Raw genomic sequence first — 25,722 nt, 5'->3', positions numbered from 1 at the left:
TGATGCAGATGATGGCCCTGATGGTGTCAGATTGTCCTGATTTAATAAAGCTCTCCAAGACTGGGAAAAAGACTATTATAGGGGAACCTGCTAGGTGATCCAGCAAGCTTACAATGGATTTGGTCTTGGATTGAAAACAATAATAGTAAATGATTTTTAAGAAATCCATTCTGGGTTTGTTGGATCACCCAGAATAATCCATTTTCTCCAATCTTGGAGAACTTAAAAAAATCAGGCCAATTGCATTGGGAAATTCTGTTTTGTTCTTTCCTCCACATTTCTCCTATGAAAGTTGTAATGCTCTCTAAATAATATTGTCAGTCCAATAGGCACCTGAGTGTGACCATGCTACCCAAAGCATACCACGCCTGGTCAGACAGCCCTTCTCTTTGAGTTCCTCTATACCCACCCTATCCGTAGCAATGTCCTCCCCAGACTTACCAGGCTACCAGATTTATACTGGTCCTGTTTTGGGTTTAATGATAGCCTGGGTTTGTAGTACTGCTGAATAGGTTGCAGAGAACCAAAGGGCATTTCCTCTCTTTGCAAATTTTCTTATTTCTAAATTAAATGAAACACTGTCACTTTGTTCATGAAAGGTGAAAGTTTCTATACAAAGTGCACGCATCACCACTGTATACTCACCTTACCTGGTGGTTCAGTAATGTCAGAGTGAGAGATGAATGTGAGAGTGCCCAAGCCAAGCAACTAGGCATGGGCAGTGCCACAGAGTAGCAGGGCATGTTCTTTCCCATTCTCAGACATGCTGGGTGTTCCCAGCAACAGAGGAGCAAGAAGTTGGGCCGCTAGGCACTCTCTTGGCTCCTCCAATGACCTACTAATGACTTCCTCACTCATTACCTTGTCACACGCACAGCGCCAAGACTTTTGGGCCTCCCTGGAATTGTTTCTTCGTCCTATTTGGCTTGCTCCTACTTTTTCTTATTTAAAGAACACATAAAACCCTTCTTTTCAAACTCGCCTACCCATCTTCTTCTGTCTCCTAAAACCCTCACTACTTCTCACCACTACATATCTCCCCTCCTATTGTGTGATACTTCCCCCACCTCCTAGATTGTAAGCTCTTCAGGGCAGGGTCCTCTCCTCCTCCTGTGTCACTGTCTGTATCTGTCTGTCATTTGCAACCCCTATTTAATGTACAGTGCTGCATAATATGTTGGCTATAAAAATCCTGTTTATTATTGTTATTTTTATTAACATAATATTAAAAATAATTGCACACAGTCTCCTTAAGAGAATTAATTGAAAAAAATATGGGGCAGGCCCTTCTGCAATAAAACATAATTACCCACCTATTCTCTATGTTTTCTGAAATGTACATTGAGGGCCACATGCACAACTTAGCATATGATACCAGATATGCCAGCATACTTCTAGTTGCTGGGAATAAATTACATGAGCATTTGAGTTAGGACATTCTGGCCAGGCCTATCAAGATGGCCAAAGATCCCGAACCCGGAGGAGGACCAGATGGAGATGTTGGTTGCTGTGATGTAGTGGGGAGAGGTGAGTTTATTTTTAAAAATTGTAATTGGGCAGGAAATTTTATTTTATTGTCAGTGACATTGTCTGTCCCTCCTGCAATAAATGACCTGCACGCTCACAGTTTTTCATATTTTAACTTGAGTTAAACTTTAATTATATCGTTTTGTAGAAGGGAAGCCAGCTCTGCAGCACACTGCTGATCTCCTTTTTAGCAAATTCCCTAAAAAGCTTTTAGTAACAGCAGAGCAACATGCAAGAGGTGTTGTATTGCGCTGACAATAGACAAGACCTGAGACTTTTACCACTAGTCACAGACTTTTGTAATTCTCTGTGCAAATGTAACCTGACAATAATCTAGAGAGCAGTGCACCCTATCAGATGTGACTCTTCATATAAATAAAACTCAGATTTCATCTGTGACTCTGGGGATCACTTCCAGTTGGATTCCGACAATAAAGCTTTGATTGGTATCTAAAATAATACCATATAACAGAAAATTGCTCCATGGAAATAGATCAGGTTCCTTTTCATCCGCAGAATGTGATATGTTTTTATTGCATGATTCATTCTTCAGCTTTTGTCCTACATTTTTAGAACTCTTCAATATGAAATGTTTGCATAGATCAACTGTATATCTATAATCAGGGTAAGATTGAAAAGGTTTTACCTGTGTTTGTAGTGCTGCAGTAAATGTAGGGAGTTGACTTTTCTTTGCCTTTTTACTAAGTGTATCTATGGGCATTTTGTTTTTGGATAATGTGGTGAAGGATTAAAACTATTGACAGGTTTTACTGCCACCAAATGCTGAGACTCCTTCACTTAGCTCTCAACAGTGCAGGTTTCCCCGGGATTGTCTCAGGATGTTACCCAAATCATGGGGTGCCTTGAGCACCCCTATTCCCAAACTGAGTGCTGGAAAGTGCCTGTACTGAGTGCCTGTAAATAGCCAGGCCTCTGACCAACATGGCGTCCATGAAGAAGTTTGCTATCTCCACTTACTACTTTTGGCCATGTGACAAAGGCATGACACAGCAAGCAAGGGATTGTGCAATGAGGTTTGTGCTGATTAGAGATCTGATGTGCATTTTTATCCCAATGATTCTGGAGTATTTTTCCTCCCTCTGATGCCAGGGCATTTTCCACCCAGCTCTGCTAATGATAGGCATAGATTATATGTCCCTTTTAGACACAGCCAACGTTATTAGCCATTTTAGCCAACATTATTGCCACACTAGGTACAGCCACACTATTCGCCTAGTCTTGTTTCAATATTCTTCTACTTCTCTGGAAGGATGTTTTGCATTTTCTGATCTTGCACCCTTTTCTCCCCTTACATAGTAAGTCAGGTTTTAAAAAAGACATAAGTCCATCAAGTTCAACTACTAGGGAAATAAACATATCATAGATATAAATCTCTATGGACATGGCAGATCCACAGGATTACTTCCTCTGTGTTGGAGTACCACAAGGCTCAGTCCATGGTCACCCTCTCTTTTGCATCTATACATTTAGATTTTGGCCAGCTCCTTGTTCATTTCGACCTCTGTAACATATATACACCAATGAAAACCAAACCCACTCTAGTACTGTAATAATTATCAATGTAAATTGAAGGGATTGGGAAGGGGGAGTGAAAACTGCTACCTTGCCTAGGACACTATTCTGCATTAATCCATCTCTGGCTCCTGATCTTTGATGTCGGACATCTTATGTTCCTAATTACATTAATGTCATTTCTTATGTCCTCCTAATTTAATGTTGATCAAACAGAACTTTTTGCCTACTGACTCTATTTACTTACCTAAAATAATTATTATTACTGACAGCTTGAGAACCCCAAATCCCCATGTGCATTGCCTATGAGTTATTACTCCTAGGCAATGCACATGAGGATTTGGGGTTCTCAATATTGACTCTGATATTTATAATTGACTCTGATATTTCTTTCAATCTCCATATTACCATCCTAACCAACTACCATCTCATGCATTTGTTCTTTCATCTCATCTGACACAACTAAAATTCTATTGTAAACCCTCCTAATATCCTGATTAGACTTCATGTAACAACCTCATGCGAGGTCTTCAGGAAGCTAATCAGCGCTACTCCAATCAAACCTGAACTTTGCTACTGGGTTCATTCACCTTGAAATGCTGCTATTGTGTCATTATCTTCACTGGTTGCCCATTAGACTTAAGCTACGTACACACTTCCAATTATTATCGTCGGAAAACGAACGACGAACGTTCCTGCACGATATATACGAACGATCGTATAGCACCGATACTGCACATAGAGGTAACGACACGATCGTTCGTAGATATTGTACACACAATAGATACGATCGTTTAAGCGATAGAGGAACTATGTGCACGACAGGAAAGTGAACGGACGTTCGTTCATCACGCATGCTCTGAACATGGACGATCAACGAACGACCGTACACACGAACGATGTTCAACGATCGTCGTCCAATCCGATCCGCCGGTCCGGTCGTTCGTTTCCAGCGACTTTCCTCGTTCGTCGGCGTCGTTGGTTACTTTTTTACGAACGATTTTTTGCCCAATCGATCGTTCGTCGTTCGATTGGAACGATAAAAATTGGAAGTGTGTACGCACCTTTAGAATCAAGTTCATGCTTCTAACCCTGTCCTATAAAGCCCTCTCCAATACTGCCTGCCCCTATACCCTCTATATGTTTTGGAACTTATCCCCAGATAATATTCCAAATGTAACCTCTGCATTTGATTCCCTCCCATGTACTCTAGATGCCTCCTCCCTTGCCTCACCTTTCTTCTGGAACTCCCTTCCATAATCCATTTGGCACACATCAAACCCCTCAATTGCCACCTCAGAACTCACCTCTTTGAGCAAACATATAACTTAGGTCATTTGGCCAGCAGGACCCAATCACTTCTACTCTGGCAAGACTCCACTGTCAACCAGATTACAGCCTAAAGAATCCCTTTACCTTAATGCTTTTTTTCCTTTAGACCATATACTTGCTTGGGTAAGACCCTGGGCCTGATTTATGAAAGCTCTCCAAGGCTGGGGGGGGGGGGGGGGTGGTACACTTTCGTCAGTGAACCTTGGTAAACCAGCAAACCTGGAATGGATTTCTTAAAAGTAATTTGCTGTTCGTTAGCAAATGTTTTCAGTCCTGGACCAGATCAGTTCCAGGTTTGCTGGATCACCCATGATCACTGATGAAAGCGTATCTTCTCTAGCACTGAAGAGCTTTAATAAATCAGGCCCAATGTATCATGACATAACTGAATATAGACACTTTACCGAAATGTAAGCTGTCCAGTGATCATACACAACAAAGAAAAATCAATGGTCCATCAGGATTACCAGTGTTCCAATGCCTATTAATTTTAATAAACATGTATGCCAAACAATCAACAAGCATTAGCTGTATAGGCTTTATTAGGTTTTTTTTTAACTTAAAGGGGAACTACACTAAAAATAATAAATTACACTTACCTTTAATCCTACAGATCCCTCGATGGAGCTTGTTCTTTCCTATGAGCTGGTCCCGCACCGTCCCGGAATTCCTCTTTGTACTGATGTAGAGGAAATGCCGGGGACTGCCATCTTCTCTTCCATCTTCTTCATCGCTCCTCTTTCTCCGTCACCCAATCTCGCACCTGGAAGGTGCAAGATCAGGTAACGTAGTCGCTGTGAATGGGAAAAAAAAGACGATCTTACTGTGCGTTAGATCGGCATCTCTTTCCCCTTGGTGGAAAAATGCCCCTTGGTGGAGCAGCCAGAGCCTCCGGGGATGCGTGACGTAGGTTTCCCAGGAGGCTCGCCGCTCCCATAAAGTCTTGATCACTTCAGTGCTGCACCATTTAAAAAACAAAACAAAAAAAACAACATTTTTACTTTATATAGAAGGGTTGTGTAGTTTAGGTATGCTTTAATATCCAAAAAAAATTTCCATGTTCATCAAAACTGCAACTGAATGAAAATGCTTTTGAATGACTGTGATTTGTTTGATTTTTTTATTCATCTAAGTTTCTGCCTTTAGGATATAATTCAATTATAATAACTTTATATTATATACAATTATAATAATTATAATACAAACTATAGTGCACTTCTTTAAATAACAAAAGTGTGTTCCTCCTTTGAGCAGGTTAGAATAAAGAAGTAATAGTTGTACAAATACCTTGTAGTAGAATATAATGTATTGTAATGAGCAGACAACCCCCCTGCCATCCCTTCACACGATTACCACACAATTAATAACATGCAGTATATTTTGTGTTAAGGTGTGTTTCAATTTAAGGGAGCTTTTATTTAGACTAGGTTGCTATCACACATCAAGGAAACAGAAAAAAAATGTCCAAAGCACAGAATTACTTTCAAGGTTTAAGTAAATAAACTGTAAAAAGTCCTTCTATGGGAGTATTTAAACATGTTTATTCGTGTCAATTTAATATTACATGCTGAAAAAATAATTCAGCCAGGCATTGTGGGGCACACATTGTTGCAGTGCTGGTGATACACAGGTGTCATAATTCCCTTAATAATGCTAAAATAAAGAATTCCATCTTTCGTCTCAAACAATTATTGTACATATCACTCCACACGCTCTATAGCCTGGTGTTGCTAGGAGATCTGAACCGGTAAAAAGCACCAACACAGTCTAATGGCACTCATAACATGATCCGTATTTAACTTAAAAAATTAAGAAAGAAAGAAAGAAAGAAAGAAAGAAAGAAAGATCGATCAGGCTTTAAGTAAGAGAATTTTTCAAATGTTTTATTTACTATTTTTTTACATTAACAAGTACAGGAGCGAAGGGCAGGAGCTTAGTCAGAGAAGCCAAGGGTCAATGCAGGCGGTGATAGAAAGCAGTCAGATCAGAGCTGGGGTGTCAATATCAGGAGATGCAAATTGGAACCTGGAAACAAAGCCCAGATAAACTCCTTGATCAGGGAATGTCTTGTTGCCAGTTAAATGGGGGGGGGGAAATGTAATAGAGATCATGTGACCAGCTAGTATCCAAACCCAGCACCAGAGGGAGTGCTGGAGAGGAGGCAGTTCAAGTGCTGTTCACATTTTCGCCAGCAGGTGAAGCACATCTGTGGAATGTTTTAATCCTCTAAGGTCACATGGTTTAGACCAGGAAGTAACCAGAGAACGGGATTCCTGAAAGGAGTTGTTCCTGGCAGCAGACCAGTACAAGGTGGGTGACACAGAAGGCACAGATCCCTGGTCCTGAGGGAATCTGTGGCAGTGGTACAATTTATTTTAATAAATGTGTTTTGTATCTTAGTACTTTTTTAACTACCTTAAGCCCTAATTTTTACATTGATCAAGAATCTGTGGCATCCTTACAGAGGCTGCAAAAGATTTATCCTCGGGACAAGGAGGCTATGGTCTCTGCCAGTCTCTAAATAGTCAGATGTAGCAGCATTTGTCGGTGCAGAATGGACAGAAACAGTGCTCCCTGTTTTTCAGCATAGCACAGTCCCCTAGCCTACTTCTAGTGCTATACATGCCTTTTATTCTCTAAAGGTATGTTGTACCATATAGTGTGCAGGCAATCACTTACCTCTCCTATTTACTGAAATCTGAACAATACTTAACTATGGATAAGCTTAACACATATTCCATACCTTCCTCCCCAGATTCTGAGCTTATCTCTCATATAGTTTCTCACTAACCTAGACTATCAGTTCTTCTCTGCCACTGCTGACCGCACAATAAATCAACATTGGTAATAAACCTTGGTATTGGAACAATATTGTATTACCAAGCTGCTTTGTGAATTCATTGAGTGTAAGTTTAGCAGAAGTATGTGTGAGGTAAGCACTGACCATAGAATAATAATAATATTCAGGAAGGGAGGGGATTTCTCAGCTCGAATCACTGCCTCTCACACACTGTAATTAAACATAGACATTACTGGACAGATTACATTTACAAATCACCCTAGGAAATGCCTGAGGCTAAATGGCTGACAAGACAGAGAGCAAATGGCTGAAAGAGGCCAGGAAAACACAGTTTGGAAGAGTTCCTGTTAGTCCATCAGACAAGAAATGATGCAGGTTTAAGATCCCTGTTGCAGCTTTTAATGCTTGTTGTGTGGAAGCTTGCAGCAAATTGCAAAATCCCTTTCAGCACAAAAAGAAATGTAAAAGTTTGAGTTAATCTGTAATAACAATCCCTGTTGGGGTTTTACTGCTATCCAAACTTCCTTTACTGTCACAGAGACAAAGGATCACACTCTTGTTAGAGACTTTCTGTGTGGTGAAACGGTTGTCTCCATGAAACGGTTATCTCCCCATAATGGGGAAAATCTTGAAGCGAACCTATATCCAAACCGTTCTGGGTGCCACCATATTCTTTGACCGGCAAGTGTGATATCGGGGGACGTAGCCCGCTGTAAATGGGGAGAAAAAAGTGCCAATCTTACTGCACATGCACGAAATTGGCATAATTTGTTCCCATGTAGGAAAAAGCTTCCTCTGCGCATGCCCAAATTTGGGGCCAGGACTAAGGAGGATTATTGGATGGTGCTGAACCCAATCCAGGAAAGCTCCAGAAGGATCAAGGGATCTGTGGAGGTGAAGGTGAGTTTTTTTTTCTAGTTTACTTTTGCAAGGCACATGTAACACATTCTGCTGCCGGGACATTGCCAGCACCAGCATTTCTAGTTACCCATATGGAATTGCTTCCTTCCTGGTTGGGAACACTGCCAAATCTACCAAAGGAAGGTTGTTGCGGATGATACTTTTTATTCACTAAACACTTAACTTCCCAGGACTGGAGATGATAGACTATGATGGGAGAACCTCAAAAAGCATTTGCTATTTGGCAAATATTTTCAATCCTTGAACAAATCCATTCCAGGTGTGCTGGATCACCCAGTTTCCCTTATGATAGTCTAACTTCTCCAGTTTTGGAGAGCTTTTATTTACCCAACAGGACAATGATGTTTTATTCTAATCTGTGGTCATTCCTAATCTGTATTATTTACATCCATGTCCTGTGTTTTACATACAAAACACAGGGAGAAACATACAGTAGCTTTAAAGCAAAACTCCAGGCAAAATGACAAAACTGCCCTTGCAATGAAACCCTTAATCTCATGAAATATTATCAAATCATGATTCATTTATAAATCTAAGTATTTCAATATGAGATAAATCATGAAATATTAAATAAAAATGCATACAAGGCTTAACTTATGTATACTTTGGCTGTATCTGAGATAGAATGAATTCCGTAAAAATTGTCTTCATTGATTTCCCTTCAGATGTAGGAGAATTTTAAGTGCTGGCTACTCCATAAAATCTGGAATGAAGGCGCTCACACTAGGGTCTGCTAATGAGATTGTGCTGCATACAAACACAGGTACCGGTCTGGCTCGCCAAGACACTATATTCATCAACCCCACTGACAGGTGCTCGGCGTCCGCTAAAAAATCTTGTTTTCCCTTACAGGTCCATCTGGCCCAGACATAGAATGCAGGGAAAAAAGTTACCAAACTCACAAAAACCCTTTAAAAGTCCACAAATACCAGTCACAGGTTGGTGTCCCTTAAAGGGTTAAGAAATTTTTTAAAACTTTCCCCACCCTTTTTCTCTTCCTCCTTTAATAAAAACTATCCCACCCTCCCTAGCTCCATACTTACAATGAGATCTCATTGCCAAGGCCATTGGTAAAGCTTTATCTCTCTGTTGGCTAATTTATATCAATATACAGTCATTTGCAGTGGAGGTGCAAAGACTTCTATGGGGCCAGGAGACAGATTTGGAAAAGGTCCATTTGCTTTGCTTTGTCTTCATCAAAGTACAGTCTGTGGGTCCCCTGAAGTATGGTAGTTGCTACCCTACTTTTTTTTGGCACTCCAAATAGGCAAACATTTCACACCTATAATGTTCACTAATGCAAAACTGCTAAATTTTAGGTCTAAAATTCCCCACTCTTACATTTGGCGAAATTAAACAAAGAAGTGTTGACTGGGATAATTCGCCACACAAGAAATAAATAGTGTTGGGCATCGGTTTGATCATCCCTCTTCTTTTACAGTCTAATGTTATCTTTAGAAAACGAACAAGTATGAACTTTACATACTTCAGTAAGCTTATTCAATGTCACAACCTGTATTTCAGCCCCCAGCTGCCTTTGTAAGGTCTTGTACTAATGACGGGAAAATCGGACCATGGTGTACAATCTTCTCCAATGCTTCTCCATTGGGCGAAGGTCTGAACTCTGGTGGCCAACCTATGTGTGAAAGTGATGACTTGTACTCCCTGAATCACTATTTTACAATCTGAGCCCGTGGAATCCTGGCATTAAAATATGCTCATACCATCGAGGTGAAAAAAATTCCATTGATGGAAAAACCACGTTATTTAGTATATTCAGGTAGTCAGCTGGCATAATTATTGCTGAACATAACATTGCTGAACCTAGATCTGACCAAAGGAAGCAACAGCAGACCATAACACTGGTCCCACATGCTTGGGGATCTATTTAGCCAGGCAGAGTATTTTGTTGATTTAAACTCTACCTTGATTTTATCATAAATTCACTCTTACAGGATACAGCATGCGAGTTGTATGTAGTAGCAACTTTTAGACTTCAAGTGACCTCAAAACCTAGTGTCAAGCTGAGCAAAGGAATTAAAGCTAAATAGGAAGATAAATATGTATATTTAATAAGTACGCCTGCTCGGCTGTCATAAATAGAAACAGAAGATTCCAATTCTTGCATAAACATAGTTAAGCTTGGTCCTCTTTAAGCCCAGAGGAAGGATTTCCAGAGATTTTAATGAATAAGAGCCACAAGAAAAGGAGAAAAGAAAAACTTGCAATTCAATAAACAGCAGGATGCTGGATATTTGTAAAATCTTCGGGAGATGAAGAGGAAGCCGTGTGAGCAGAAACACAGAACAAGCAAAAATTAAGTGCACACATTAGTGCCCTCATGCTGCTGCTAAGCACAATAGGTAGAGGTTGAAGAAAGAAAAAGAGCTGACAAAAGCAGCCGGCTCATACAAGAAGAAGCAAATAAAGGAAACTTTATAAGCATTTTATAGAATGCTGGTACTGATGGAGCTTATCACATTGGTTCCTAGGTATCCGTGCTTATGATTAATTATTTATTTATCAATATACATTGTGCTTTAAGGAAAAGTATTTACAAAGGGGAGTGTGTAGGGGGGCAGGTCTACTAGAGAACTAAGGGCTGGTGCACGTAGGAAAATTTTAAGTTCAGACTGACTTCCAATATCATAAAACAATCAAAAAAGAAGGATTTTTTGACTAATTTTTCATGACTGGATCAGTTGTGAAGTGATTAGATATGTTTGTAAATCTAAATATAAAAAGCATAAACATGTGCTGTAATATCTGATTGTTATGTATATGGCAAGCACACATGGTTGGATGGTACACTAGACCAGTGGTCTCCAACCTTTTGGACCTCATGGACCACTAATTTCACGGACTCCGAAAATGCGTGGGGAGCCGTGTGTCACTCAAAGGGGAAGAAACTTCCCCAGAGTGATGTCATTATGCCAGAACACGTCCACTCCCATATCGCCGGTCTGAGACTTGGCACAACCCACCCACTGCCCAGAGCCTGCGATCCATACGGAAGACATGGACTATGGCTCTGGCCAGTCCGCGCAGCGCAGTCCTTCTCCTGACGTTGCTGGGGGTTGCACCGGCCAGAGCTGTGGACCACTAAAATTTTTTCAAGAACCTCCAGTGGTCCGCAGACCCCCGGTTGACGACCGCTGCACTAGAGGATAGAAGAATGTCTAACATATACAACTGTTCAATATGCACACTATATAGGTGCACAAGCGGACTTTACCCCCCCCCCCCCCCACCTAATCGGTTTTCTCTTTGGTGAAAAATAATTAGTGTAATAAGGTTTATTGGAGGGGTGTAACATTCAAAACCTTCAGGCACTAGGCCCATGGACAATCAGGTGTCCGTAAATTTAGTGGTCCGCGAGCTCCAAAAGGTTGGTGACCACTGAGCTAGAGCACTTCTCTTCCCTAGGATTCTCTGGGTTGTGGACTGGCCCTCAGCACTCTCACCTAAAATAAAGGGCTACTTCCTGCTGCAGAGATTACCTTAAAAAGGCATATTATGGGAATGGTCACATAGACAAGGTGCTTGCAGGAGCAAAGGGGACAGGGTAAGTAGAAGATCTTTTTATATCGCCCCTGGAGTAAAATGAGCATTGCAGTGTAGGGGAAGAGCCCACATTAACAATATTTCCTAGGTATTCCCAGAGTTCAACTTTAAAGAGATTGCCGTTCACTTATTGACATAGTGACAATTCTATTGTAACACAGACAAATCTGAACAATGTTTTCTATAGGGGAAATGGAAAAGGCTAATATTCTAAGCTGGTATATTAATTCTTCCCCCCACCAACAAATCTCCTATAGTAGCTGGAGATGGTCTATAGACATACAATTATTTCCCAATCTGATTGTTAGTGGCTGAATCTGACATTTTTTGATGTTTGTAGTTTAACACAGGCAGAGTGAATGCTGTAATGATGTTTAGCCCAATAGTCTGCAGTCTGGATCTCAGAGACTAAAGGCAGGTGGGGGATGGCAGCAAAAGGACAAAAACATGCAGTGACAACAGACAGGCTGGCTTTTTAGAAAACCCAGCAATTAATCCCCATTAAGAGGCTTTCTGCATGTCATAGGCTAATGTACAAGATATGGGCTTTTTAAATGGCTTACCAAAGCATATCCCCAGTAGATGTTAAAGTGCAAACATCACCAATGAATTTCTCTTAGTTTAGTCTGTTAAAATTACAGCTGAAAGTGTTTAATGTGGTTGGTCAGTTGTTGCATGTCAAAGTAAAAGATTGATATCTTCCTGCCATACTTTAACTGGTTACTACCATGCACCTGCCAAGCAGCCCCCTTCTTTTCCTGCTCTGATCACTCATAGAGGGGACACTTCCTCCTGATTAGTTACATTATTGATGCTCAGAGCCTAGGAACAGCAAAGACAGAGCAAATAGTAGTTATTCCCAATCAACATTTGAACAATAAATAGGAAATGTTATTTTTTTGATAGATTTGTGTTAGATTTAATGTTTGTAATATTGAATCAAACATAGAATTGATTAGAAATATTCAATATGTGTATGGCCTGCAGACATTCCTGCTAGGAGATGTTCCAACCAGCTCCATTGCCTCTTACTCATGAGTTCCCAGCAACTTGGAATCACGGTAAAACACGAAAAACATGGTATTCGATGGTAAAAATTCTAAAAAAAATTTAAAAAATGAGTTTTTTTACAGGTTTTTCCACAATGACATTATGATTCCCCCGGCTGTGCATTGCGGGATCTCCGGGCACTATAAGTGATGAATGGGGACTTGTCCCCATTCATCACCTGAAGTGCCCTGTGTTCTTGGATAGAGTTTCTTTGTCGTAGTGGATTACCTCTGCAGTTTCACAACGATCTCCAAGCACTATAGGTGATAAATGGGGACCTGTCCCCATTCATCACCTGTAGTGCCCTGTGTTTTTGGATAGAGTTTCTCTAACCAAGAACACATAGTATTTGCTGTTGCTGCGCTGTGCTACTACTATGCAACTAAGAAGTCCCCATTCATCACATTTAGTTCTTGGATAGAAAAACTATCCAAGAACACATAGTAGTAGCACTGTACTATTGGTTCTTTGATAGAGAAACTCTATCCAAGAACACATACAACAAGTAAAGGGCTGCAAGAGCAATCTAACTGCTCTTGCAACTATTAAAAGACCCTTAAAAACCCAAATTCCCTCACCATTGACTTCAATGGTGTTTGAATTTGGCGTTTGATCACCCGGACAGTTTCTCACTATTCGATCGAAAAGCAAAAATTGACAGTGCCTGCAAAATTATTGGGTTTACCTAAAGTTAAACTGCTGGCAGATATGAAAGACAAAAATGAATTTAAAACATTCTTTTAACAAGAGCAGCCTATGTGCCTGAAACTGATTTGCATCTGTAGAAGACTTGTAAGTAACAAAAAAATATCCAGGGATTGCAATCTGTTGAAACCATCAACTGCAGTATATGTTGCGATGTAAGATTTTTAGGGAAATACAGAGTATCCTTGGCTGGCCACAATTTATAAATATACGCATGCACAGATAATGTACTATACTATGTAATATACTTATCTGAATATAAACCACTTTTTACTTGAAAAACAAAAAACAGGAGACATACTTTTAATCAAGTATAAATGTGATTATATTGTGAATACATAAATCCAGGGTGTGTCATTTTTAAAATTATTTAATTAAAAGGCAAAAAGTGAATCACATGGGTTCAGCCAGTATATCCTTTGTCTCCTTTTTATGGAACAAAGCATTTTGTACTTTTGAGAGGGTTATGATGGATTAGTTCCTCCTAAATAATATTAATACAAAGTTGGCCAGCAGTAGACTATTTTGACAGCTCCAATCTGTCAAGCCTGAGACAGGTGCATTTCCAAGACATGCTACTAGGTGTCATACAAGTTTAAATCAAGATCTAGTTTCTAATTGCATTATGAATGCAAAAAATGTGGTTTATACTTGAGTATAATGTACACAGTATATTATTTTCTAGACTCCTAAGCCTTGTAAAGCACTTTTGATGGTAAGTAGTACATTGAATTTCCTATTTCCTCCTATACTACCATGTGCACAGAGCCTTATGTTAGCCACTTATCCATCCATTTTTTTTTTAAAACACGTTTTTTTTTTGACTGGAGACAATATTTCTATGCATTTTCTTGTGATAAAAAGTAGTTATTTTATTTGATCTAATTTAAAATAAATGTAAAATATTCAATTAAACTTTGTTGAAAAACAATGGAAATTTTCCAAAACGACCACGTCACACCATTAGAATGCCCAAAGTCCTCAAACATGACACCATGAGCCTACAAGAGAAGAAACTAGAAATACTTGTTCTGGGACAGATTTCAGTGTCAGGGTAGTCCGGCAGTTAGATGACACTTGGCTGTAATTTGGAAACTTTATCCCCTAACTGTTTTCAGGAGCAGATTTTAAAATATGACAGCACTTTTCCTCAGCGTACACAGACACATTTTTTCATCAACTCACTTATTCACTGTGAATAACCCACATGAGAGCAAATTTAAAATACAATGCAATAAATGTAGGCCAATCTTATGCTTTCTGCTCAGACAATAACAAATTAAGTTGTATCTGCACATTAAAGATAATAATTATATATTAAAACAGAGTCTAATCTTTTTTACATGTCCCTGCAGCCCTATCATTTAAACTGATGCTAAAAGTAGTGTCATACCCCTCAACAGCCTGAGAGCCCTTCGGGTCCTGAAAACAGCCATATAAAAGCTGTCAAGGAAACAATTCTAAAAGTGAGAGACAATCGGTGCCTGAAAACATATCAAGCCTCATACCAGCTCTCATGTATCTCTGACTTGCAAGTATGACAAGTTCTAGGCTCACTTTAGGTAAAAAGACAGCAGAAAGTTGTAAAATAGATTAATTAGATCTGAAAACATAACATACAAAACATAACAAACAGTCTATCAACACCAAACAACATTATTTAATTGCTTATTGACCCTGCCAGTAGATCCATTATTTTTTAATTCCTTTAACAGAGTGACAACACTGATTATTCTGCAGTAAAAGCACTGCAGTATGGTCACTGAGCAAGCTAGTCTTTGATGGACTTTTGTTGCTTTTAAAATTTAGGAAGCATGCCTAATGGACCATTAAACCCTGACTTTATTGTGCTGCAACACAAACTGAAAAACTACTGAACACAGCTTTGTAATACAGGTAGTCCCCGGGTTACATACAAGATAAGGACTGTAGGTTTGTTCTTAAGTTGAATTTGTATGTAAGACGGAAGGGGTACATTATTTTAATTAATTCAATTACGACAGATGTTTGTTTCAACATATTATTAGGCAGCGTGATGTCAGTTACTGTATAAAATCCTCACTATGAGCTAATCACAAACAAAACCAAAAAAAATGTATGGAGCCTAGACATTCATTAACTTCTGGAGCAAGCTGTGCTTTGATATGCAAAAAGAAACAACTGCAGAGATTGTCTTGGTCATTAAAAGTTACAAAATGTTGCAGAGTGCCCAGTCCTTAAGACCACCCACAACCTCTGCTGTGTTTAGCAAAAGATTTAGTCTTCAAGGCATGCTAACCGCCCCTTCCCCTCTTCAAGACTCCTTCTTGCACAGGCGGGAGCAGGGAAGCGCCGTTCGTATCTAGGAGTCGTCTGTATGTCAGATGTCTTTAACTCGGGGACTACCTGTAAGTGACAGTGCCTGTCTAAAAAACAAAAACACACATTCCAGTATTTCATTGCAACACCTTTAGCTTTGATTAGGGCACTCATTTGTATCATTTTGATATGTTTATGCAATGTCACAACATTTTGGACCTCTGCATAAGGTCTCCTCCAGCACATCCCAAAGATTCCCAATGGGGTAAAAGTCTGGACACTGTGGTGGTCAATCCATGTGTTAAAATAATGTTTTATGCTCCCTGAGTTAATTTTGCACAAATTTAGCTTAATGAACCCTTGCATTGTAATTTTGCAATGCACCCATGGCATCATGGAAAAAATAAAATAGATTAAAAAACCTGGTCATTCAGTCTTTTTAGAGAGTCAGCTGACCATATTTATTTAGTTTAGCTCAAAGTTCTACTTTAATGTTTGGTTGGAATTTAGGTCCATTTAATAATGTAGAAGTATTACAAAGAGCCACAAATGTTACAATGTAATTGTTGCTCTACAAGCCTTGGATGAAAAGTTTTGCTCATGATGATATATTCAGTAATGATAGGATCTGTGTTCTGATGTTGCATGCCTTAGAGCTACTAACTGCCAAACCTTATCTATATTCATGTGCGTATCACTAAAACATTAAAAAAATGTATCATTAAAAAAAAATACAGTGAGTCACATGGAGAAGCTCCATTTAACACTACATGCAATTAAATCGGTCACATAATATAACCACAAAGTCAGAATAACAACCATGAAGCAAACATGGTCTACATTTGCAATGTATAGAAAGGGAAAAAAGAAAGAATATGCAAATAATTTAATAAGGTATTTAAGACTCTGTTTTTTTATCTGTCCTGGAGATTGCTGTAAATGTCCCCATAGGTCTTGTTTAGACTGGCACAGGAAGCTGGCTGTGAATCGGCTGCTGGAAGTTTTTCAAAAACCTTCTATTGCCTCTGTGCTTGCAGCATTTGGCATGAAGCTGCACTTGTGAAGTTGTAACCACTGCACTGCACAGCCACTGAATAGCCGCCAGTGTAACACGTCCTTAGCTGGTTCACATGGTGTCTGTTTCTGTGCCTTAAATGCCTGGGGTGAGATTGGCGCTCATTTACTTACATTTGGAGGAAGACACCTGATCTCGCACCTGTGCAATGAAACATCAGGTGACATCATGAAGAACCAAGAAGAGAGAAGATGGTGACAGAACAGTGAGCCAAGAAAGACGACGGAACTCAAAACCAGTAAAGTACCAATTAAAAAAACTAAAAGTTCTAACTATTGCACATGCTAAGCAAATTCTATTGTTGCCCATGTCTGGAAAATTGTTGTCCCAAGAACTGGAAGTGATGATCTCCCAAATGGAGTCATAGAATCTGCCCATTCCAGTATTCAAAGCTGGGACTGTGCAACCCAGTTTTTGCTTGAAAGCCCCTTAGACCTACATTGATAATTAAAGAAAAGAAATAAAGATTAATTCAAAAAATCAAAAATGTTTATATATATATATATATATATATATATATATATATATATATATATTTATATATATTTATGTAAAGACACGCTCTAAAGTGCTACTAATGATAATAGGTAATTAGTAGAATATCTGACTACCTGTTTCTGTGAATATAATTGGGTTTACTACATTTTATAAATACAAAACTACCATGCTCCTTTCTAATTCATTTTCCAGTCACCTTGGCTCATGCAATCATGCATCCACAGGAAACAGCCAGCATCAGCTGAAATACTGTTAAACATTAAAAGTAAGATAAACACTATTCGGTTTACACATACATGTTCTGTCATTCCCAGAATTAATCTTTAATGAATTTCATATCAAACATGGAAAACATTTTCTATATTTAATTTGCCTTCTTACACACTGTTCTTTAATAATGAGTGAATAATCATTAATTACAGTCTGCAGGTTCCTGGCATTTAAATATGGTTCTGTTGTCTGCATTTAAGGCTCAGTTGAAGTGTTGTCATGTACGTATGTATGTCGTATTGCCTTAATGCAGTCAGGCTGCACGTGTATTCTCTTTAACAAATACAATTCTTGTATTAAAGGCTCGCTTCTTGACGCATTTCCTTTTTTTTTAGTAGTGGGAGAACAATACATGATCTAAGAACAATTATGGATACACATGAATAGGCACAAAACATCAATACTGGTTTATATTAGGAGGTAGAGGTTCAGCGCAAAACACCATATATAAATGCTAGCAATATACTGACTTAAAGGGCAGGTATGAGTTAAAGAGAATACACGTGAATGTATGATAATATATGGTTAAGTTCCTCATGTAATGTCAAAGGTTTTGTTGTTTTGTTCCTCTACTATTCATTTTGTCTATATGGAGTGATATGGTTTTATGGTGGTGTGTTCTAAAGTATACAATAGTAGTACAATTTAAAAATATTTTACAAAATTTTGTAAAGTAATTCATGTATGACAAGTTGGTAGCATACCTGTAGCATCTTCCCAAAGGAAGCAGTTCCCTGGCATGAGGAAGCAGTAACCACACCGCAACCTCATTGCCTTTCTGAACATAGCCTTTAGGTTCTGTATCCCTTTAGGCTGTGTATATAAATTTAGGTGGTAAGTTTGATAACTACAACCTCAGTACACCATGCCATTTTATGTAACAAAGTTAAAATGCAAGAGAAAGATATGACAAATTGGGTACATCCTTACCACTTCTATAGGAATAAAGGGGGCAAGTAGTAGCCAAGGTGCCACTAAACAAATGCACTTGATTCATTGATCATCAACAAATGTGACCACCTTGATAAAAGCAGAAATTCAGCTGGTCTGGAGAATTCAGGTGTGTGTTATTACAAAGCCAGGGAGATAAGACTTAAGCAATGAGAAACAGTTGCTGCTGCCCAATATTCTGGGAACGGGTAAAGGGCCGTTCCCAAACAGTCATGAGTCTAATGAAAAAGATCCAATAAAGATCTTGACTAATAGGAGGGTGTGTGTGTGTGTGATTGGCTGGGCTGATATGGGATAGACAGATAGATAGATAACAAATTTGTCATTATGACGAATATTCTATTAGGTGAAAATAACGCAATACTAAACACAGGTTCCCCTTTAATCATAGAATCTCCTCCTCTATCTCGCCACCCTGAATCACCACTTCATCTTAACATTTCAAGTATTTTGTCTTCTAATAGAGCAGAGCCTTTGATGCTAGAATTTCCTCCACTTCGTGACAAGCTTGCCGAACCATTAAGTAGGGTTATGAATATTAAAAGCTACATTCCTATTTATCACATTAAAGCTCCTCTGTGGTACACAAGGGAGGCCAAACCTCTCCATCTTCCGCCACCGAAGTTGAAACATCCGAGCTAAGTGTAAGTGGGCTTATATAATAAAACAAAGAGTGATGTGCAGAGTTCAGCTTTCTGTAGCGGACAGTCAGGATTTATCTTAAACTCATGACAGGTAACACTTAATTGGCTGTCCTGTGTTGTTAAAATTACATTTCCTCTTCCCTCAGTAAAGAACAGCTACAGAAATCACATAAACACAATCAATGGGTTTGTTTTATCAAAGCTCTCCAAGACTGGAGAAGATAGAATATTATGGGGGAACTTGAACTCCAGCAAACCTGAAAGGGATCTGGTCCAGGTTTGAAAACATTTGCTAAATTATAGCAAATGATTAAAAAAAATGTATTCCTGGTTTGCTGGATTACCCAGGTTCTCCCAAGACAGTTTATCTTTTCCAGTCTTAGCTTTGAAAAATAAGGCCCAATAATGCAGTTTTGGAGGAAATACAAAAGAAAAATACCAGGGAAAAAGTCCAGAACCTCTGCCTCCCTAATGGAGCGCAACTCCAACCAAAACTCATGATAGATTTTTCCTGTGGTCTATGGCCCCATTGAATAACAATAAGACACACATTTAGATTTAGGAAGTTAAGGTTTAGGACACAATATCCCAAAACGTCTCCTCTTCACCGCTCAATACAACCAAGCTGGGCCACCCCTCTCTTCACAGGTCCATTATTACATCCTCCAAATGTTGGGGGCCCCCATGTTGCCTGTGGCCCAGCCGGCACAAATTCAGTAGTGGTCTGCCTGCATCTGTACACTAACACCTCATAGACTTGAATGGGCCATTCCCCTGCCTTTATATGTACATGCCATTAACGTCAGATAAACAGCAAACAGCTGAAATACATATGGGACCTGTTTCAACTGCCAAGTGAATTGTAATACATTCCACCAAGCCAAAGAACCAGATACCTTGCTGATCTGACATTTTTATTTTACAGTAAAGTCACGCCTGTTCGCCAGCCTGTGGTTGAACAAAGAAGGAAAATTAAGCTAATCTCTTTATAGCATATCCCTTATCAGCTCATGACCATACTACACACCTGAACTTCTCCTAAAACTACACCTCCCACCTCTGCTCTGAATTGTGGAACATTAAATCACTTGCATCAACACAGAAAACTGCATTGGGGCCATTTCAGACCTGCGTAGAGCTGCAGCGTTCACGCGTGGTCCTATTCAAGTAAATGGGAGTAGTTGTTAACCATTTTTGCACATGCCTACAGCAAATCATGGCACCCTTCCCCAAAGCAACAAGTTGCTTCTGGACGCGTGGTTAATGTTTGATGATTCATGTTGCAACCAAAGCAAATGTTTTCAAACCTGGACCAGAGACATTTCAGGTTTGCTTGATCACCCAGCTTCTCCCATGATTGACTATCTTCTCCAGTCGTGGATAGCTTTATTAAATCAGGCCCACTGTGCATCCTGGAATAGCCAACAGCACGCTTTCAGGTGTGATAGAGCACCTAAGGTGAATTTTACTAGCAAGCTTAATAGGGAATTGGGGGTCTATTGTAGGAACATGAATAATACAAATATGTATTAATAATACAATCAAGCAGCAATGTTGTTGAAAAGGAGGTCAAAGTTCTAGTTTACCAATATCCAGAGACCAGTAACCAAGCTGTTATCTTTCTACTGTTCTTCTAGGCCACGCTCAATATTTTCTAGGAAATGTGACAATCTTGCATGGTTTGCATGCTACCTGGAACCGTGCTTTAAGAAGTGTTTCTTGAATATCCCAGCCTATAAAAGGCTGATACTGTCACTTGTAGCAATTAGTAAGTACTGACTGATATGTAGAAAAAAAAACAGATAGTCCAGCATAGATCCTACGTCTCCTATCTTCCCCTTGGCATATGGCGCTCCCCCCAAAATACCAGTCCTGTAAAGGTCAAGCAACCATGACTTTTTTATATAGTTATTCTTAAAGTCTTGCTTCTAAATAACCATTTGTGCAATTATCTATATATTTTTGCAATCCACAACAAAGACACAAATTGTGACTCAAAGTGGAGAAATCACTGCTGGTGTGGAAATGGATTTCTCAGCCTTTCATATTTCACAAGGGAGTCTTTTTGGTGTCCTTTAACAGTGTGTGGTTGCTGAGAACCGTGCGGCACTTTCTGTAATACACTGAGATAGAGTTCATTCTTTCTGAATTTGCACACAATCTTGGTGTAATCCACAGGAAAGACCCATTTACAAATAAACTGATTATAAAACGCTGGAAGCTACATGTAATAATTACTTGTATTATCCAGAGCTCAAGCCATATGCTGACTAATGCAGGGCTGAAAGGTCAATTTCTATATATTAAGTGAAGCAGAAAAAATAAATCTAAAGCATTGCTCTGCTGCCATTTAAGGGGAACACTAGTCAAATAAAGGATATAGCTTTTATTACTATTTAATAAATGTTCCTTATCTGAAGAACAGAAGTTTGCCTAGGGCATTCATTTAGTGCTAAGGACCCCTTGTAAAACCAAACGGCCTAATTATGCTGCTGCATTACCATGAAACAAAATGCATATTTTACTAGGTGTTACCAAAGTTTTTTTTAATGGAATCTCAATACACAATTTTAGTGCACCACAAAGCATGGCTATTTCACACCCATTCATATATACTGTATGAAGCATTTTCGCATAGGGGTGAGAAGTGAAAAAAAAGTGTTGCAGCTTCAATATAATCTGCGTTGTAGCACCTTGGTAACTTACAAATGGCTGCCTTAGCACAATGCATTAATTTTATGTTTGTAATTCCTTCTAAAACTAAATACTGTTCACTTCTTGCTATGTAAGTATGCCTAGGCATTGCTGTGAATGAAAGCTAATAGCTGTATATCTATAATATGAAATTTTAGGCATTGATCCTCTTTTACTCTCACAAATTTTGGAGTGAGATTTGATGATGTCGCTCCTGTGCTGTCACCATTTTCTTGTTGGAAAGGAAGCTGTACCTTTGCATCTGCAGTGCAAGGAACTCCCTGCTTTAGATTCATAATTACTGTGGCTCTGTGCTACCTACACTTCTGCATTTTGAATGTTCCCCACTGGTATTAAAATCATCAGTTATCAGTTGGGCAGCGCTGACCAAAAAGCAAAGCCTCCAATAAAATGACCACATTTACATAAAGACATAGTGTAGAACTGGGCATGGTCATACCCGAGATGTTTTGTAGTGAGTTTAAGCTTATGGTAATCTTTAAAAAGAATTAACAATCCAAATCCTATTGACAAAAAAATGTCTACATGTGAATGGAATTTTGTTTTTAAACAAGGTATCCACAAGTAGGACCTATTTACAAAATTCCAATCTCCTTATGACCCGATATCTTCCCTATACAATAAATCTTCAATAATAATGAAACAAGACAGATATCGGATGACTCAAATATGCATCAGTCTTCTTTAACAAAAGAATCTAAAGGGTAGCAATCTTTAACATCCAATTACAATCCAATTTATTGCAGCCAGACCAGTACAAAACAACAATTTAATTGGTTGTTACTTCTTTATTTGCTTGCAAGGTGCTCTTTGTAAAAGAATCCATAGCAACATTTTATTTTAGTTAGGGAATATATAGAAAAGCAATGGCTTGATAAACAGCAGGATATAAAACAGGATCAACCTCTGTACATTCGCTTGTTGCTATAACACAGCTACCAGCCTGGAGATTGATTGGATACACTGAAACCTGTAGCTCCTCAACAAATGTCCATTAGGACAGGCTGAGACTTGTGGTTCCTCCACTACTGTGGAAAAATGGATTGTTTAACTAAACAGCCCCAATCCTTCTAGAAAAACCACTATTTTTATACAAAGGGCTGGCAAAGGGCCACCTGGCAAAAATAGGATTTTTTTCAGTAAAAGGGTGGCAACCCTAACATCAGTATTCAGCGACTTTTAGCTGATTGAGATGATTTATTGTACTGTACTCTTACAGCATCAATGCTGCTCCTTACCAAAATTTTTTGAAAATCCTCAGCAACTGAGAAGGTTTCAGAGATAGCCCCGAATGACTTGTAGCCGGTTGCTATGAATTACACTGCTTTTACTGTAGCCTATACCACCATCACCTTTAAACTCTTAGACTACTGACTGTTGTGGCTGCTGTTAGGTGTTAGACATTCCAAGCATAGAGTTATACAGTGAACCAGTGGAATTAGTAACACCAATGTTACAGCATCCATATTTGTGAACAGAATTCTGGATGGTCTTTGCACTACACATTACTCCACTTGGCACCAAACAGCCATGGAAATAATTTTGAACATTTCCTGCAAGTTTAGGCTGGGCACCACGTAAGATGGGGTTATAGTTGGGTGCCACATAGGATGGGGTTAAGGTTGGGTGCCACGTAGGATGGGGTTAAGGTTGGCTGCCACGTTGGATGGGGTTAAGGTTGGCTGCCAGATAGGATGAGGTTAAGGTTGGCTGCCAGATAGGATGGTGTTAGGATTGGGCAGCAGGTAGGACGGGGTTAAGGTTGGGCACCAGGAACGATGAGGTTAAGGTTGGGTGCCATGTAGGATGGCGTTAGGGTTGGGCACCAGGTAGGATGGCGTTAGGGTTGGGCACCAGGTAGGATGGCGTTAGGGTAGGGCACCAGGTAGGATGGCGTTAGGGTAGGGCACCAGGTAGGATGGCGTTAAGGTTAGGCACCGTGAAGGATGGAGTTAGGGTTGGGCACCAGGTAGGATGGGGTTAAGGTTGGGCACCAGGTAGGATGGGGTTAAGGTTGGGCACCAGGTAGGATAGAGTAAAGGTTGGGCACCAGGTAGGATGAGGTTAAGCATTACGATTAGGTAGCAGGATGAGATTTCAGCATTAGAGGTACAACAATCCAACTGGATAGCAAAACCGCACCGAACACCACCTTCCCTGGGAAACTTAACTCCTTACCAAAAGAACCAACAGAACACCACCAACAAAAACCCAACAGGCAGTCATCACGCCATGTAGCAACAATCAAGGAGCAGCCTTGAAAATATGAATGGAGACCACCCTAACTTTAAAAGTAGTGCAAGTTTAAGGCCTGATGGCAGGACACAGCTACCCCCTATGTCTGCACAAAATGCTCCCAGTGCATGCAGACTAGACAGCATTGGCACGTACTCTTGCTCAGTAAAACAGATGCTGATTATAAATAAAATAAAATCACATACCTAGGGCCTTGATGTGCAGTGCTGAGATGCTGTGTCTGTATGATGGAGGTGTCAGCCCATTGCTTGCTTCAAAACACTGTTGCTTGCATCTCCTTGTCTGCAATCAGGGAGGGTAAGAGAGGGTTGGGAAGAAAGGCTAGATGGAAGGATTCAGTGCAATGCAAGGTGCACACTGCTAGATCTCTGCTTACATAGCACATCAGTGAGATCCAGTCTCTCCCCAGATACAGCTGTCTTCTGATCTCAGTCTGCCTGCATCCTCTCTGGGTCCTAAGTCCACCCCTCCCTGTCTCTGATGCTAATGATGCTCATCAGCTCCTCTGGCTACATCCAGAGCTGCCACCTTTCCTGGAAAAAAATACTACCCTTATTACTACCATTGGCAATAAGTTTATTTTATACTGGCAAGGCAGCATTTCTGCAAATTACTTGTCTGTATTTTTCTTTTTTTATGCATCCTAGCAAATGTTTCTATAAGGCTTGTGCACATTGTATTGTTTTTATAATGTTTAGGGTAACTGCATGTCCCTGTGCATTAAGGGATTACTGTACTTTCATATAAAGTATGCTTTTCCAATTTTAACCGATATACCTTGCACCCTATATTATTACATAGTATTTATAAAGCACCAACATATTACGCAGTGGTTTACAAAGTCTATTGTTTTTTCACTAAATGGCCCTCAAAGGGGCTCACAATCTAATGTCCCTACCATAGTCATATATCATTAGTGAAGTCATAATTTGAGGGAAAACCAATTAATTTAACTGCATGTTTTTGAAATGTGGGAGGGAAACCCACACAGACACAGGTAGAACATACAAACTAATTGTAGATCGTGTCCTAGCTCTCAATACAAAAAACACTCAGTAGAAAGTCTTATAGAAGTCTATGGGGTCTATTTATAAAACAGTGAATCTGACATTCACTAAATTATTCTTGGGAGGAGAACCTTTTAGAGTCCATGCATTTCAATGACCTTAATTGATTCAGAGAATGTTTCAGTGAATGTCAGATTCACTTCTTTATAAATAGACCCCTATGAGGATCAGCTGCAAAGGCATGACCAGCAGAATAAATATTACACCTGGCCATGGTATCCAGGTAAGTATAAATCTGAGGCAGGGGAGAGTGAGACACTTTAGTTAAGGGAGGGTTGTCAAGTACAGTAAACATTTAAAACAAATCTATAGACGCCTCTTTGTTAGTTCATTCTTCTGAAAATACAAATACTAATTCCATGGCTGTCTTGTAATCAAATAGCTTTAGTTTAGTTTCTAAACTATGATTCCAATATGGCTTTCTAGAACTCCCTACTTGGCCCAGGTAATGTGTTTTAATGTTAAACCCAAAGACACCCAGGCATTGCATTTTCAGAAGGAAGTCAATGGCATCAG

At 39.4% G+C, this 25,722-nt stretch overlaps 1 protein-coding gene across 2 annotated transcripts in view; it reads right to left on the bottom strand.

The window, feature by feature from the left end:
- RAB27B (RAB27B, member RAS oncogene family) overlaps nucleotides 1-24,562 on the bottom strand; it is a 119,903-nt gene extending 95,341 nt beyond the window's left edge. The window contains exon 1 of one of the 2 annotated variants that reach the window (XM_072416481.1): nucleotides 24,325-24,562. The gene's annotated coding sequence lies outside the window, so the exon portion shown is untranslated. Of the gene's footprint in view, nucleotides 1-4,991; nucleotides 5,008-24,324 lie in introns of those variants that run through there. The other variant, XM_072416482.1, reaches the window with a different exon arrangement.
- Nucleotides 24,563-25,722: the final 1,160 nt, after the last annotated feature.

Source organism: Pyxicephalus adspersus, chromosome 6, assembly GCF_032062135.1.
Source record: "Pyxicephalus adspersus chromosome 6, UCB_Pads_2.0, whole genome shotgun sequence".
NCBI classification, from domain to species: Eukaryota; Metazoa; Chordata; class Amphibia; order Anura; family Pyxicephalidae; genus Pyxicephalus; species Pyxicephalus adspersus.
This window is presented reverse-complemented; position numbering and strand designations above follow the sequence as displayed.